Source organism: Amblyomma americanum, chromosome 2 (genome assembly GCF_052857255.1).
Source record: "Amblyomma americanum isolate KBUSLIRL-KWMA chromosome 2, ASM5285725v1, whole genome shotgun sequence".
Lineage (NCBI taxonomy): Eukaryota > Metazoa > Arthropoda > Arachnida > Ixodida > Ixodidae > Amblyomma > Amblyomma americanum.
In genome coordinates, this window is record NC_135498.1 from 145,424,847 (window position 1) to 145,440,601 (window position 15,755).

The following is a 15,755-nucleotide window of genomic DNA, read 5'->3' on the forward strand; positions in this document are numbered from 1 at the left end:
ATCCTGCGACCTTTGGTGTTATACCGCAATGCTCCCGCGAAGTGATCTTGGGTATGGATTTCCTTAATGAGCATCAGGCGATCATCGACCTGCGATCCAAGCTGATCACGCTTTCGACGGCCATCATCGAGGGCAACATGCAGTTGCTCCTAGACCGAAGAATCAGCATCGCAAGAGGCATCGCACATTTGCGCAATGGCCAGGGCGAATTACTGCTGACTAACTTCAGCGAAGGATACCGGCACATTAACAGGGGAACGACGATTGCTTTCTTCCACGAAATATCTGACGTACGAGACTCCTTCGCCCTCTCCGACCCCTCCGCAGAAGATTCGCCTGACCAAGAGAACTCGCCCACTTTCGACATCAACCCAGCCCTGCACTGGAACAGACAAGACCAGATCCGCAATCTGCTTCAAAGCTACAGTGAGTGTTTTTCGACATCGCCGAAGGTGCGACAGACGCCAATTGCCAAGCATCGCATTATAACGGATCAACACGTCCGACCTCTCCTTCAAAGCCCCTACCGTGCGTCACCGCGAGAACGACAAGCCATCCGGGACCAATTCGAAGAAATGCTTCGCGACGACGTCATCCAGCCTTCAAACAGCCCATGGGCGGCACCGGTTGTTCTAGTGAGAAAGAAAGACGGCGCACTTCGATTCTGCGTGGATTACCTTCGCTTGAACAACATAACAAAAAAAGACGTCTACCCCCTCCCCCGCATCGACGACACACTGGACCGCCTCTGCAACGCCAAATATTTCTCATCGATGGACCTCAAGAGCGGGTACTGGCAAATTGAGGTCACCGCAATGATCGCGAGAAGACAGCATTCATCACTCCGGATGGGCTGTTTGAGTTTAAGGTGATGCCATTTGGTCTCTGTTCCGCACCAGCGACGTTTCAGCGAGTAATGGATACAGTGCTGGCAGGCCTGAAGTGGCAAATTTGTCTGGTATATTCAGATGACGTCGTTGTCTTCGCCTCGAACTTTGAAGAACACCTCAAAAGACTTTGAACAGTACTAGACGCAATAAAGTCGTCTGGCCTAACCTTGAAAGCAGAGAAATGCCACTTTGCTTACGAAGAGCTGCTGTTTCTAGGCCACATCGTTAGCAAGGAAGGAGTACGCCCAGACCCGCAGAAAACAGCTGCTATTTAACAGTTTCCACCGCTGGCCGATAAGAAAGCAGTGCGCCGATTTCTCGGACTGTGCGCATACTACCGACGATTTGTGAAAAACTTTTCGCGCATCGCCGAGCCCCTGACCCAACTGACGAAGGCAGACGTGCCGTTTAAATGGGAAGCGCCGCAAGCAGAAGCCTTCAAGGAAGTTCAGCGTCGATTACTGTCCCCACAGATGCTTGCGCATTTTGATTAAAACGCCGATACTGAAGTTCATACCGACGCAAGCAGCGTGGGACTAGGCGCCGTCCTCGTTCAAAAAAGCGACAGGCTGGAGAAAGTCATCGCATACGCTAGCCGTTCCCTTTCCAAGGCCGATGCTTACTATTCGACAACTGAGAAGGAGTGCCTTGCCATCATCTGGGCTACGTCAAAATTCCGCCCCTACCTCTACGGACGGCCGTTCAAGGTGGTCAGCGACCACCACGCGCTCTGCTGGCTAGCCAATTTGAAGGACCCCTCTGGCCGACTCGCTCGATGGAGTCTGCGTCTCCAGAAGTTTGACGTCACCGTCGTTTACAAGTCCGGACGCAAGCACTCTGACAACGATTGCCTCTCACGAGCCCCTGTAGATGCACCGCCGCCAGACGACGATGAGGACGCCTTCCTGGGACCCATCAGCTCCAGCTCTTTTGCTCAGCAGAAACGCTCGGACCCCGACCTAAAAGGCCTCATCGAGTGCCTGGAAGGCAAGGTTTCTTCACCCCCCGCTTCATTCAAGCGAGGACTGTCTTCCTTCTGTGTGCAGAATGAGGTCCTTGTGAAGACGAACTTTACAGCGAACAAAACAGCCTACCTACTTGTTGTACCTACTTGTCTCCGCGAAGAAGTTCTACATGCTTCACACGACGAGCCGACAGCTGGACATCTCGGGTTTACTCGCACCCTCCGCCGCATTCAAGACAAGTAGTACTGGCCCCGACTGTCTGCCGATGTCGCACACTATGCGAAAACCTGCCGAGATTGTCAGCGACGAAAGACTCCTCCCACACGACCAGCAGGATTTCTGAGCCCCATTGAACCTCCCTCAAGGCCCTTTCAGCAGATTGGCATGGACTTGCTTGGCCCTTTTCCAACGTCAACATCTGGAAATAAATGGATCATCATAGCGACCGACTACCTGACCTGCTACGCCGAGGCGAAAGCCCTACCGAACGGAACAGCAGCAGAAGTCGCCAAAGTTTTCGTGGAGTGCATTCTTCTTCGACACGGCGCCCCCGATGTGCTCATCACGGACAGAGGAACAGCATTCACGGCGGAACGAACGCAAGCCATCCTGCGCTACAGCCAAAGCAGCCACGGGAGGACAACTGCATACCATCCGCAGATCAACGGACTGACCGAGCGCCTGAACAAAACCAGCGCCGATATGCTCGCTATGTATGTCGATGCCGAACATAAAACCTGGGATGTCATCCTGCCTTACGTCGTCTTCGCCTACAACACCGCAGTGCAGGAGACCACCCAGATGACGCCTTTTAGGCTCGTCCATGGCAGGGATGCCACGACTACGCTAGACGCCATGCTGCCCAACGTTACAGAAGAAGAGAACGTCGACGTTGCCGCCTACCTTCAACGCGCAGAAGAAGCTCGAAGGCTTGCCCGATTACGGATCAAAGATCAGCAGCGGTCCGACGCCAGACGCTACAACCTACGAAGACGCAACGCGGAATACAAGCCAGGAGACCAAGTCTGGGAGTGGACGCCCATTCGCCGCCATGGATTGAGTGAAAAGCTTTTGCGCCGCTATTTCGGCTCGTACAAGGTTCTTCGTCGGCTGGGTGAACTGGATTATGAAGTCATCCCTGACGCAATGACTGCATCCCAGCGACGCCGCGTACGACCAGAAGTTGTCCATGTAGTCCGTCTGAAGTCGTATTATGCGCGCTAAAGGCCGCTGCATTTCCATGCTCTATTTTCGCAAGATCCGTTTTTTTTCCTTACTTGTCGCATTTTTTGTTTTAATGCATCAGGTCGATGCTTCTTTGAGAGGGGAGTAATGCCGCGGATATTTGCAGTGTTTTTCGTTTTTCAAATCTGCCGCCACATCACTTTATCGCTTTGTTTGCGACGCAAGACGCGACTAGATTTATCTCGATTGATCGCAGCCAGGCAGAGCTGAATCTACGTTGTTCCGGATTGTTCTAGTAACTTTGCGCTCTTTATCTCGAAAGTTCGCTATCAGCTTTAAATTGAGCACGGCCGACAGCGGCCGGCAGTGTTTTCGACGACCGCCGAGCACGCTTGTCGCTTCGCCGCCGCCGAGTGATTCAGTCCATTTTGGGTGCAAGTCAGCCAAATAAACAGTTCTTTTAGAAGACCCTTTCGTCCGTCTTCGTCGCTGCTTCGACTGCCGTCACCACTACGTGACAATATATATCCGATAAACAGGTAGCCCATCAAATTTTTCCTCATAATGCTCGCACCTCTTCACCACCTCCCGATTTTTCGCTTTCCGAGCCCCCCATTGATGTTGCTTCAGGCCTCACCATGGATCAAGTCTGTCTCTTGGGACGTTTAAAAACTCACGCTGCTCCCAGCCACGACCAATGCTCCCGCTTGCCCCCCGCTGCAGACCGTGCTCCCAGACCTCTTTCGACCCATTCAACGAAGTGCGCCATTGTGGTGTGATACTGGTGATAGAGAAGCATCTCTAGCTGTCCCCATAAAAGAAGTCCAGCGACTCGCCAATATTCATCTCAGCCCTCTGTTCATGTCTTCTAAATGCAAAATAATTATATGCTCATTAGGAGGAAAACCCGTCACCGGAAGCTGTCCGCAAAATGTGCCCACAGGAAGTGCTATCTCTCACGTGAGCTCATTTGAAAAAATAAATTCGCCAGCATAAAGCCTGTCAAGCTGGTGGAGCGCAGCCACTAGCTAAGACATTTGTATATAATCTGTACTTAGCCACTTGTGTACATGCATAAGTTCGTAGAGTAAATACCAGGTTAAAAAACCGCTTCGTGACATATGCGTTGCGTGCAGGTGGGCACGCGGAGGGCCTTGATTCGAATTGCAATGCTGGCGAATTTCTTTTTTCGAATGAGCTCATGTGAGACCACTTCCTGTGGACACATTTCACGGAGACCTTCCGGGGACAGGTTTTCCTTCCAGTGAGGCACATAATTCTTTTGCATTAATACGACTAAAAGGCCGGCACAATATACACCATATCAGCAGCGGAAACGAGTCCGGCAGAAAGTGCCGTTCATCATTAATGTCCCTCAGCTGAAGCATTATTCCGCTAAATGGCTACTCGCTGAAACAAGAGGTTCAGTACTGCGGTGTAACATGCGCGTTTTTCAGAGGCTATGAAGTCCACTGAGAAAAAACATGTCACAGGGTTCGTAATCAGGTTTAGTGGCCTCAGGGTTGCGTACACTGTGGGAATATAAAACGAAGTCCCATTTAGCGTCTTTCTCGGCACGCCCCAAAATAAAATCGCATCACTGCACTTGTTAAAACAACGTTCAATGGACGGCGCATTGCACAGACGACAGTTAACAGAATGTACAAAAATGACCTCCCTATCGAGGCACGTTTTAACAGGTATAGCTCCGTTCTGTAATTTACGGAAAAACGCTTTGGTGTAAGGAGGAGGGGGCATCTTGCACACGCTCTTCAACACATCATGACCTATGAGGCCAAAGTACACAGAACGGTACAATGGAGGTGGAGCGAGCATCGCTATCAAATCTTTGTATAATCTATTACACGAAGGAGAATTTTTTACTCGTTAGAAAAATGAACTGTCAAAACCTCACAGATGCACAAATTTCGTCCATAAAGCCGAGTAAAGAGAGGCGCCATGTAAAAGTTGAAGAGAAACTAAGTTTGGAAACGGTCATGAAATTATACTGCAAGGATGTTCTATTAGTCGCATTGGAACAATCACGAAAAAGGAAAGAATGGGCAACTAACTGGCTCACATGCAGGTGAACTAAGCACAATCTTTCTGCAAAAACAGGCCTGACAATATCACTTCGCATCAGCTCGAAATTCGATGCCCAAATATAAATCGCAAGTATTCGATGAAAATGTTGGATATGATGTCTAGCGGAGTGAATGAACTGGAATACATAATAAAGTTTTGGTGTCACAAAAATGTTGCAGGTCCGAGCATGACCAAAAATCGGAAGGCGATATGGGACAAAGCTCTGAGCATAACGCTCAACGGCCGCTCCTTGCAGTAATGTCCACTTGACTTAAATGCATGAATTGAAACGCCATGATATTTTGGGTGCACACACAATATTCTATTCCGGCATAACGAAATGGCGTTGAGCACCAAGAACCAACCCATAGGCCCGAACGTTTAGAGCGATTTATCTGAGTGCCAGAGGCGATACCGAATTGATTCATTGTTGATACAGCGGTGACAATGCCGTGATTGTGAATGAATAAAAAAGCAAGTTCTTCAGCATACTGCCTCGAACCTTTGCAGTGTTTGTTCTTTTTTCAAGGCTGCCGGCACGCCGCTTTAGCGCTTTGTTTGCGATACAAGCCGCAACAAGATTTATCTCGATTGATCGCATTCATGTTGAGCGATTCTACTTTGTTCCAGAATGTTCTAGTAACTTTGCACACTTTATCTCGAAAGTTCGCTATCAGCTTTAAATTGAGCACGGCCGAGAGCGGCGTGAGTTCTGTTCGACGGCCGCCGAGCACGCTTGTTGCTGCTCCGCCGCCGAGTTATTCAGTGCATTTTAGGTGCAAGTCTGCCCAAATAAAGAGTTTTGTTTAGACGCCATTTTAGCTGTCTTTCTGCTCTCCGAATTGCAGTCACCACATCTCGGCAATATGCAAGCACTTTGACTTCATTACTGAAAACAGTGAAGCCATGGATATTACTGTTACACAAAACACTCAAACAAAGCAGCTCAAGCAAAGCAGCGGGGACACCTAGCAGCCTTGCATCACAGAACAGCTGATTGGCACGGGGTTCGACATATGACCATTAACAACTAAGCGAGTCGAACAGCTGCTCGAGCAAAGCTGCTCTTTAAGTGCAGTAGCGCCAAATCTTTCTAGCTCTAGAAGGAAAAAAAATCAGGAACGAATGGCGCACGTGGTCTAACGCCTTTGCAAAATCGATCTGAAGTAAAACACGGCCGATCGTGAGAGTAGGAGAAAATTTCTAGAGTTGTGCGAGCAATGTCTGAATTCCTTTAAATTTAGCGGCCTCTAAAACCGCACGTCTTGCAAGGGCCAATAAGAATCGACATTGCTAACTGCAGACGATTTGGGAGAATTTTAGCAAAAAATTTTCTATTCGCATTTGCCAATGTGATAGGCAAGAGTCCTCCACTGAGCGCAGTTTTGTCTTCGTCAGTACTTTTCGGATTAAAGGCCGTATGGCTCCTTGCAAAAGACTGTGGAAGGCCATCTACATCAAAATTCATCTTGAAGGCTTGCGCAGAGATGGCAGTTACAGGAGATATATATTATTTGTAAAATTCACCGAAATCCCATCAGGACGAGGCGTTTTTAAGATAGATTAATTGATCAATTGCTAGTTCTACCTCCTGTTGCGTGAAAGAGGTGCTAATAATGGAACAATCTTATTCTGATAAAGGCGCCACCAGAGATGTGAAATGTGCGATAATGCCCGGATTTTTTATATCAGGAGTTCCACCAGATAACACCGTGTAGTAAACCAGAAATACAGACATTACCTCGCTAGTACCTGTCACTAGGATCCCACTAGACATCATTGCCGGAATCTGCTTTGCATTCACATGACGGCGCTCATCACAAGGCTTCTCGTGCCGGGCGTTCACAATTCAAAGCACAATTGGTAGAGATCGAACTAGGGTGCCCCGGTAACGTTCCGCATCATGCTTTTGTAACTTACTTTTAACGACGGCAAAATCGTCTATATGTCAGCCAGGTGCTTCACATTCCATTTTATTACAAGCTGAAAAAGCTTTTGCTAAGGGCATGTGCCTGCTGTTTTTTGTGCAATGACTTAACAGATGCAATTTCTATAGCTATCGCACGTACAGGGGCGATGGAAAGACACGCAAACAGAGCGGAGCCAAGGCCCTTCGCTGCTCGCGGTTCTTTTCATCACACGTTTACTTCAGTGGTAGCAAAAAGACGCTAGAGTCGTCCGTGAAACATTCCAGGATGACTGTACTGTCTTTTTGTTACCACTAAGATAAAAGCACGATGATAAGAAACTCCAACAGCGGTGCGCGTAGCGCACTTGTTGCTCGCGTTTCTTTCCATCGCGAAAGCACTTCATGCTAGAACATTTCTCATGCAGCAAACAATGGTAGGCTGCCAGAAAAACGGCATTGAAGCCGCTGTGGCAAAGTAGTTAGGGCGCTCGGTTACTTACCCGGAGTACCCGGGTTTGAACCCGACTGCGGCAGCCGCGTTTCGATGGAGGCGAAACGCAAAGGCGCCCGTGTGCTGTGCGATGTCAGTTCACGTTAAAGATCACCAGGTAGTAGAAATTATTCCGGTGCCTTCCACTACGGACCTATTTCTTCCTTCTTCTTTGAGTCAATACTTTATTCCTTCCCTTACGGCGCGGTCCAGGTGTCCGTCGATATGCGATACAGATACTGCGCCATTTCCTTTCGCAAAAGCCAATTTTCAAGCTGCGAGCGCTCACAAATAATAAACTCTCGACCATTCCCAAGCGATGAGTTTAACTTCTAAAGCGCCCACTGTGGCATAAATGGTGGCCGGTCCTTGCCTCCGAGCCTACGAAACACTGCACAAAGTTCTGAAAACGAAACCGATGTATCTTCACAAACAAGCCCGCGTGAGACTATCGCACAAGATGCGTAAATTCAATCCAGGAGAACGTGACAGCGTCCTTGAATGTTAGTCAATGATCGTGAAGGACCGCACAAAGCTTCCGCATCGATACGTTCTGCACCTTTTGTAACCCGTGACAAAACATCACCGCTCCTGTCCCTGTAGGTATCATGACTGGCACGATCAATCGGATCGCAAAGGGAAGTAAAATAACCAATGAGCACGAGGTGCCGATAGCAATTTATTTCACTAGCCATACAGCCATACTCCCAGACTGATCCGCTGGGCTACTCTATTGAAGGCATAAATAGTTATAGGTTGCCGTAGCTCAGTAAGGCATATTGCTGAGCTAGTTGGTATAGCAATTGTTTGAACCTTAGGTTCTCGGCAAGTACAAAATCACAACTTATCAACCAGACCTCGGCGTCGGTGTTATAGATTGTGCCAGAATAAGAGAGTGTGATTTTCAGAAACAGGAATCAACCCACCGACAAACCGACAGCGTGCGTCACAGGGACATTAAGATCTGCCAGAAAGAGCTGTAGTGCCCTCTCGATCTTCTCCTCGCTGTCAATCTCTTTTCTGGAAAGACACTACATATTAGACGCCTGTTACGAAAGTTCGGGGGAGTTTTATCAGCCTCTGGCGAGACCTAAGGCTACGCAAATTTAGCGTTGCGAATACTGACTCTTTGGAGGCCGCCATCAAGAATGAACCTAATTCTATTTACAGTTCCATCCGACTGTTACCAGACAGAGAAAACGCATGTAAACCGCCGTAAGGCTTCCTCGAGCGCTAACGCCGGTGCTTCCCCTTATGCTTCGAATCTCGAACGGCGATGCTTGCTCCCTGCGTGGTCGTATTCGTCACCGCATTCAGAGGCGCACGAAGTGCGGCGCTGCTGGAGAGGCTCGTCAGCAGCAGCCACTCCATGAAGCACTGGAACATGGAGCTTCTGAGGAAGCTGGTGCTCGGGAATGTCTACAGGAGTTCAAGTGTCCGCCGCGGCACACGCAAGGCCGTCAGGGACGGCGAATTGTTCTTCACCGACAGCTGGATACAGCGTCCCATCCGAGGCGCACGCTGCATCACCTTCCGCTTTTCCGTCATATACTGCAGAAGCCTAGCTATTGTCCACTATATTACGCAGGGTGACACTAGACGACTAGGCCACGACGGCGGTAGGAAGATCTCCGGTCGCGTCAAGTACTTCCGAGGCGTCCCTAATGTGTTCCTATAATGCGCCATCAGGAGGCCGGACGCGATGCCGCAGCTTTTTTGCATACGTAACCAGATATTCCTCGGCTGTATGGCAAAAATGCCGGCAATGCTCAAAATGCGGCGTTCGACAATACCGACGAATGTGCCCAACGCGGTTGCAGCGAAGTCAGATCGGTGAAAATAAAATGAATACTGGTTATTCATGAAACGAAATGGCGCAGTAACTGTCTCAGATATCTTGGTAGACACCCAAACCGCGCAGCAAGAGAAGGCGTAAAGGAGGGAGTTAAATAAGAAAGGAAGAAAGAGGTGCAGTAGTGGAGGTCTCCAGATTAATTTTGACCACCTGACGATATTTAACGTGCAGTGACACCGCGCATCACACGGGCGACGTTTGCGTTTCGCCTCCATCGAAACACTGCCGCCGTGGTCGGGTTGCGTCCAAGGAATAGGACAAGGATTTGCACGCCTAAAAAGGCCAGCAGATCTAGAACGTCGGCAACGCTGACACCTTCAGCTAGAGACAAAGTAATATCCGGGATGAGTGTCTTCATCTGCGGAAGTCTCGAACTCTTGGTTTGCTTTGGTTTAGGGGCTTTAACGTCCCAAAGAAACTCAGGCTATGAGGGACGCTGTAGTTATGAGCTCCGAAAATTTCGACCACCTGGGGTGCTTCAATGCGCACTGACACCGCACAGTACACGGCCCTCTATTATTCCGCCTCCATCGAAACTGGAATGTCGCGGCCGGGATCGAACCCGCGCCTTTAGGTTCAGCAGCCGAACGCCATAACCACTGGGCTACCGCGGCGGCTCGCTCGCTTCAGTTTTCGGCAGGTTTCGAAAGGGAGGGCGTCTAAACTTTACTACGCCACGGAGGGTCGTTGGTTCAAGCGGATTGATCGCTAAGGGGCCGTAGAGTGCGGACGCACGCCACATCGTCTCTGCACAAAGACGGCGCAATTCGCCAATCGCCCGCATCATCGGCCCAATTTTCAGTCTACCCCCCCCCCCCTCTTAATCTGTGAAGGTGAGCGCCACATGCTTCTCAATTTTTGGCCCGACCACGCCATTTTTTGGGAACCCACGGCCTTTTCTGTCCTGCGTTACCGCTTCGCATGAGATTGGCATCACTGCGCTGGGAGCTAGGCCTACTCCGACGGAGGCTTCTACCACCAAAGCCAGCATGGAGGTGCAGATGCAGGGAGAGATTCTTCAACCCCGCGTCTTTGACTCAAGGGACTAGACACAAGCTTAGTGTGTTTTTCTGCTCAAATGACCTCCGTCCGTCAAAAGGAAGCCAGGAAACTGTAACGTCTTCAACTGGTGCCCCCATACCACCTGCTGCATTCCTTGACTTAGCTCAAGAATGCCCACGGCTGCGCAAAGTACGGGGCAGCAGCCGCCGCACGCGGCTGCTGGCTGCAAGGTCATCTTCAAATCCCGAGGGGCTGCAGCTGGACCTGCTTCCACCCCGACTATACGAGAGGCCAACCTCCAAGTAGCGTCAAACCTTCAGGAACCAACGCGCACCCAAATCGGGGCAAACCCACTCATCAATACATGCACAGTACGCACGACCCTGCAAGCTGACGCGTTCGCGTTCCTTCACGTAATCCACAACCAGCACCAAGCCAAGCACTGCGCTCTCGCAGCTCACATATCCCCGCCAGGTGGAGCGGTACGCGGAGTCATCTTCAATGCTTGCTGGTATGAGGCCCTGAGAGCCCTCCTTCAAGACGTCATCAGCAACCCGGAAGACCCCGTCGTGGACGCCCGCCGAATGGGCACCACGTATTCCACTCTAACCCCTTCCATGCTGGACCTGCACCACACTCCATTCTTTATGGAGGAGCCCTCCACAGCTGCACACCGTACTGCGAGAATATAGGCGCCTGCACGAACTGCCAGTCTCAGCCCAGAGGGCGGATGTGTGTGTCCACCCAAGATACAAAAGTGCCCTCGTTGCCGGAAATCCCATTTCAAAGATGTGCTCTCGTGCACCACTATTTATATTCCCTGCGGAGTACCACATATCACCGAAACCGTGGCTGTGGTCAATCAAGCACAGCCAAAACACGCAGCTCGACGGCTTCCTGGTCAAAATTTAGAAACCGACAAAACAGCAGCAAGAATTACCCGCGTCTCACCAGGGCAGACCGCGTTTCCGGCAACCGCGTTTCCCCCGTCCTCCCCCACCACATGTCTTCTCAATGAGATCATATAGACCACGAACGCCGGGCCGTGCACGATGAGGTAAGCCGTCTCCACTCCTTCCTAAGCAGTCCCCTATCCCCTAAACCCGCAAACCCCCCGTCATTAACCCTACCTCCTCCTCCCCACACTTTGAGCACACCCCCCCCCCCCTTCCAAAGAAGCAGCACACTTCAGACGCCTCCTCCCATGCCCCCGGAATAAACTTGCTGCACTCGAAACAAAATCGTGAACACAAAAAAATTGCTGATGGCCTAGCTCAGTGAGACCAGGATATACGTAGGGGAAGCGCGGCGACTTCTGCATCGGAAGAATGCATTCACTATATGCGCCTTTATTCATGGTTAAAGCTTGAGCCGTCGTGGCGGAGTGGCAGTGCCTCCGCCTCAAACGCCAAAGACGCTGGTTCGACTCTGAGCCTCGGCACAGGCTTTTTTTAAAGCGAAAGCTTCATTTGCCGCAAACTCGCGATTTCGCCGTGGCGGTACTCCATCGAGCCACGTGACGTAACAACTCGCGCCTTGCCGCGGATGGTCACTGTGCTTTGCGCGCTCGCCGCGCCATCTGGCATGGCGTCACACCGCGCCGCTCGCCGCCGCCGCCGTTTGGTAGGAGGTGACACCGCGTTCCTCGTCGTTGCGATCGCCTCCGCTCGCCTCGACAGCTGCGTCGCATGCGCGATAAAATGTCACAGGATTGAAAAGGAGAGCTGGCGTGCGCCGCAACCACAGTTTAGGCGACAGTATGGACGGCGACTATTCTTGTAAGCTGGAGGATGCCTGGAATCCACAGCGGAACGAGATGAAGAGGAAACGAATCGCCCAGGAGACAGACGAACAGCGCGCCGAATGACTGGCTAAACGCAGCAGTGAATATGTCGCCGCGAGACAGGCACGTTTAACGTCCGGTGTTTAGACCACTAGCATTAGCGATAGCAGCCGGAGGAGAGACCTGAGTCCTGCTTCACTGAGGACGGCCCGTGATGAACGATGGAATGCGACCAAGAGACTTCAGCGGCGGGCTCAAGAAACCAAAGAACAACGTGCCGTTAGCCAAGAGAATAGGCGCAAGAGTGACGCGACCCCTTCAATCCTTGGATAGCCTCGGTGCTGAAATCAAACATGGACCTACAGGTCATACACGACGTTTATGCCTGTGCTTCATATGTTGTGGAATATGTGAACAAGGCCAACCAGGAAGTTTCACACTTCCTTTCATTACATATATCCTGGCATGGCCGAGCTAAGCCACTGCCATTTTTTTAATCAGTGAGTGTGCGGGGGGTTTCAGTGGCTCCGATAGATGCAGCCACCGAATACATTGGTTAGCGGTTAAGCGCAGGCTCTGTTAAGGCGCGTTTATACTCCGGCGTAACGTGCGCGCTGCACGGCGACGTCACGTCGGCCAAAGCGAGACCCTCTATACTCCAACTGCGCTTGACCACCGACGCGTTCGGCGGCTTCGGCGCACTCTGACCGCACTGGCGTAGACTTGGAGCACGTCTCTATTTCGCGCTGACTGCGCCAGCCGCCGCCGGCCTGGCTAGGCCCGTTCGGCTCCGCGGCGAGGCGCGCGTTGTGACGTCATGTGCCTCCTCAGAGCACCGCCACGGTGAAATCGCAAGTTCGCGGCCAGTAAAGTTTCCGCTTCATAAGTTAGGTGTGGTTCAACGACTGCTGAACCTAGTTAGAGATCGAAAGCTGTGAATTGAAAATTGGTAGTGGCTTAGCTCCGCTATTCCAGGATATACGTAGCGAGAGGTACGTTTCCCTGGCTGAGCTTGTTGTTGGCACTGTATATTTAGCAATGAGAGACATGTCCGCTTGTAATGTCCGGGTCGCAGATGCACTTTCGGAAACTCGAATGGTGTGACCAGCCACAGAATGGGACTTCACATCCTCTTCAGTTGGTTGCCATTGACTGTCGCCTTCTATAGGCTCCATCTCGGCGGCTATGCGGCGTCTATTATGCTTGGCTGTCTAGCGTCTCCATTTGGCAAGGCGTTCCTCTCTCTGTTCGGGCGTCTCCGCTGCTGTCTTCGCCTTCTGACGCTCATGCTCTCTTTGTTGAGTATCCAACTGCTAAGCGACAACCTCACGATCGGAAGAGTTAATGTTCTCTTGTCTATACCGCCGTTTAGCAGCTGCTGGACTTTTGTGCATCCATATCAAGCGTTGCAGTACAGCCGCTGATTACATCTCCGCCTTTTATACGCAATGCTGCGTATGCGACGACGCGCGGTTTGGGTGATGAACGCGGTGTGACGTCATACCAAACGGCGGCGGCGGCGAGCCGTGCGGTGTGACGTCATGCCAGATGGCACCGCGAGCGCGCAAAGCACAGTAACCGTCTCACATATCTCGGTAGACACTCGAACCGCGCCGTAAAAGAAAGGATAAAGGAGAGAGGGAAAGACGAAGCGCGCGACGCATCCACTCCTCCTCCCCGGTCGCCATGGTAACGGCGCATGCGCACAACTGGTCTCCCGCATGTACCATGGTAGCGCATGCGCACAACTGGCGTCTCGCATGTTCTGCGAATGTTCGACTGGTAGCCTAGTGTAGCATCCGCTACAAAATTAAAAATTGTTTTTTGGGGAAACCCGCCGTGGTGGCTCTGTGATTAGGGCGCTCGGCTACTGATCCGGAATTCCCGGGTTCGAATCCGACCGCGGAGGCTGCGTTTTTAAGGAGGCAAAACGCTAAGGCGCCCGTGTGCTGTGCGATGTCAGTGCACGTTAAAGATCCCCAGGTGGTCGAAATTATTCCGGAGCCCTCCAGTGCGGCACCTCTCTCTCTTCCTCTTTTCTTTCACTCCCTCGTTTACCCCTTTCCATACGGCGCGGTTGAGGTGTCCAACGATATGTAAGACAGATACTGCCCCATTTCTTTTCCCCCAAAATCAATCATCATCATCTTTAGGGAAAGGAATTGGCCCAGTATCTGTTTCACATATCGGCGGGCACCTGGACCGCGCCTTGAGAGAACGGATAAAAGAGGGAGTGAAAAAAGAGGGGAAAGAAGAAAGAGGTGCCGCAGTGGAGGGCTCCGGAATAATTTCGACAACATGGGGATCTTTAATGTGCAATTACGTCACACAGCACACGAAAGCTGTGGCGTATCGGGTAATTGGACGCGGCTTGTCTTCCGCAGAGTGTGTTCCGCACACTGGATAGACAACGCACCCACCCTGCCAGGTAGCGGTTAAATTATTGATCGCGAGAGGTTGGTGATTCAATGAACGCTGCGGCTTATTGCTGCAGTGGCGCGCGTCCGCCACAACGTTGTAAGCGCTAATGCATGCAGCCCACATCTCTCTCTCCCCACCGCCACGCACCTCAAATTGTGATTGAGGCGTTCACAGCCCCAGGGAGCCAGGCATGCGTCTTCCTTTCCTCAAAAAAACGGAGTCTATGCCAACGAAAATCGATGCTAACGATAATGAACACTAAGAACGCCGACGGTCTATAGCTTCAGTGCCGCGTTTGCTACAATGTTCTGAATGCTGACACATGCAGCGCAGAGCTGGCACTACCGCTACGTAGCTTAAAGGTGTCCACTGTCCCTTTGGGCCAGTTATGCGCTTTTCTCTGCTTTAGGTTAAAATTGAAGAATAGTTTTAAAGCGAAAGCTTTACTGGCCGGGAACTTGCGATTTCGCCGTGGCGGTGCTCCTAGGAGGCACATGACGTCACAACGCGCTCCGCCGCGGTCCCGAACCGGTCTGGCCGGGCCGGCGGCGGCTAGCGCGCTCGGCGCAAAATAGAGACGTGCTCCAAGTCTCCGCCAGTGCGGTCAGAGTGCGCCGAAGCCGCCGAACGTGTCCGCGGTCAAGCGCCGTTGGAGTATAGAGGGTCTCGCTTTGGCCGACGTGACGTCGCCGTGCAGAACGTGCACGTGCGTTACGCCGGAGTACGAACGCGCCTTAACAGAACCTGCGCTTGTAGTTTCTGAAACATTGGTCCTGCGTTGCCATTTTCTGGTTTTGCAGTGTCATTTCCGGTTTCATTTGGTTCATCTGCTCTTCCATTTTCTGCATGAACATTTTCATCTGAATTTCGAAGCACATTTCTGTCTGCTGTGGCTGTTGCTCCATTACTGGTGCGACTGCGACCGCGGTGGTCTACCTGTCCTCTGCGATTGCAGTTTCCTCATGAGATCGTCTATGCGTTTTTTGAACTGTCTGTTTTTTTTCTCGACATAGTTCTAGCTTCCTTTTCATGGGTTTTATGCCTTCCGTTTCGTTCTTATTATTTCTGTCATTCTGATCCGAGTTCGTAAACAGCATCGTTTTTATGGAGGCGGTGTTACGAGGAGGCACATGACGTCACAACGCCTCCATAAAAACGCAGCCGCCGCAG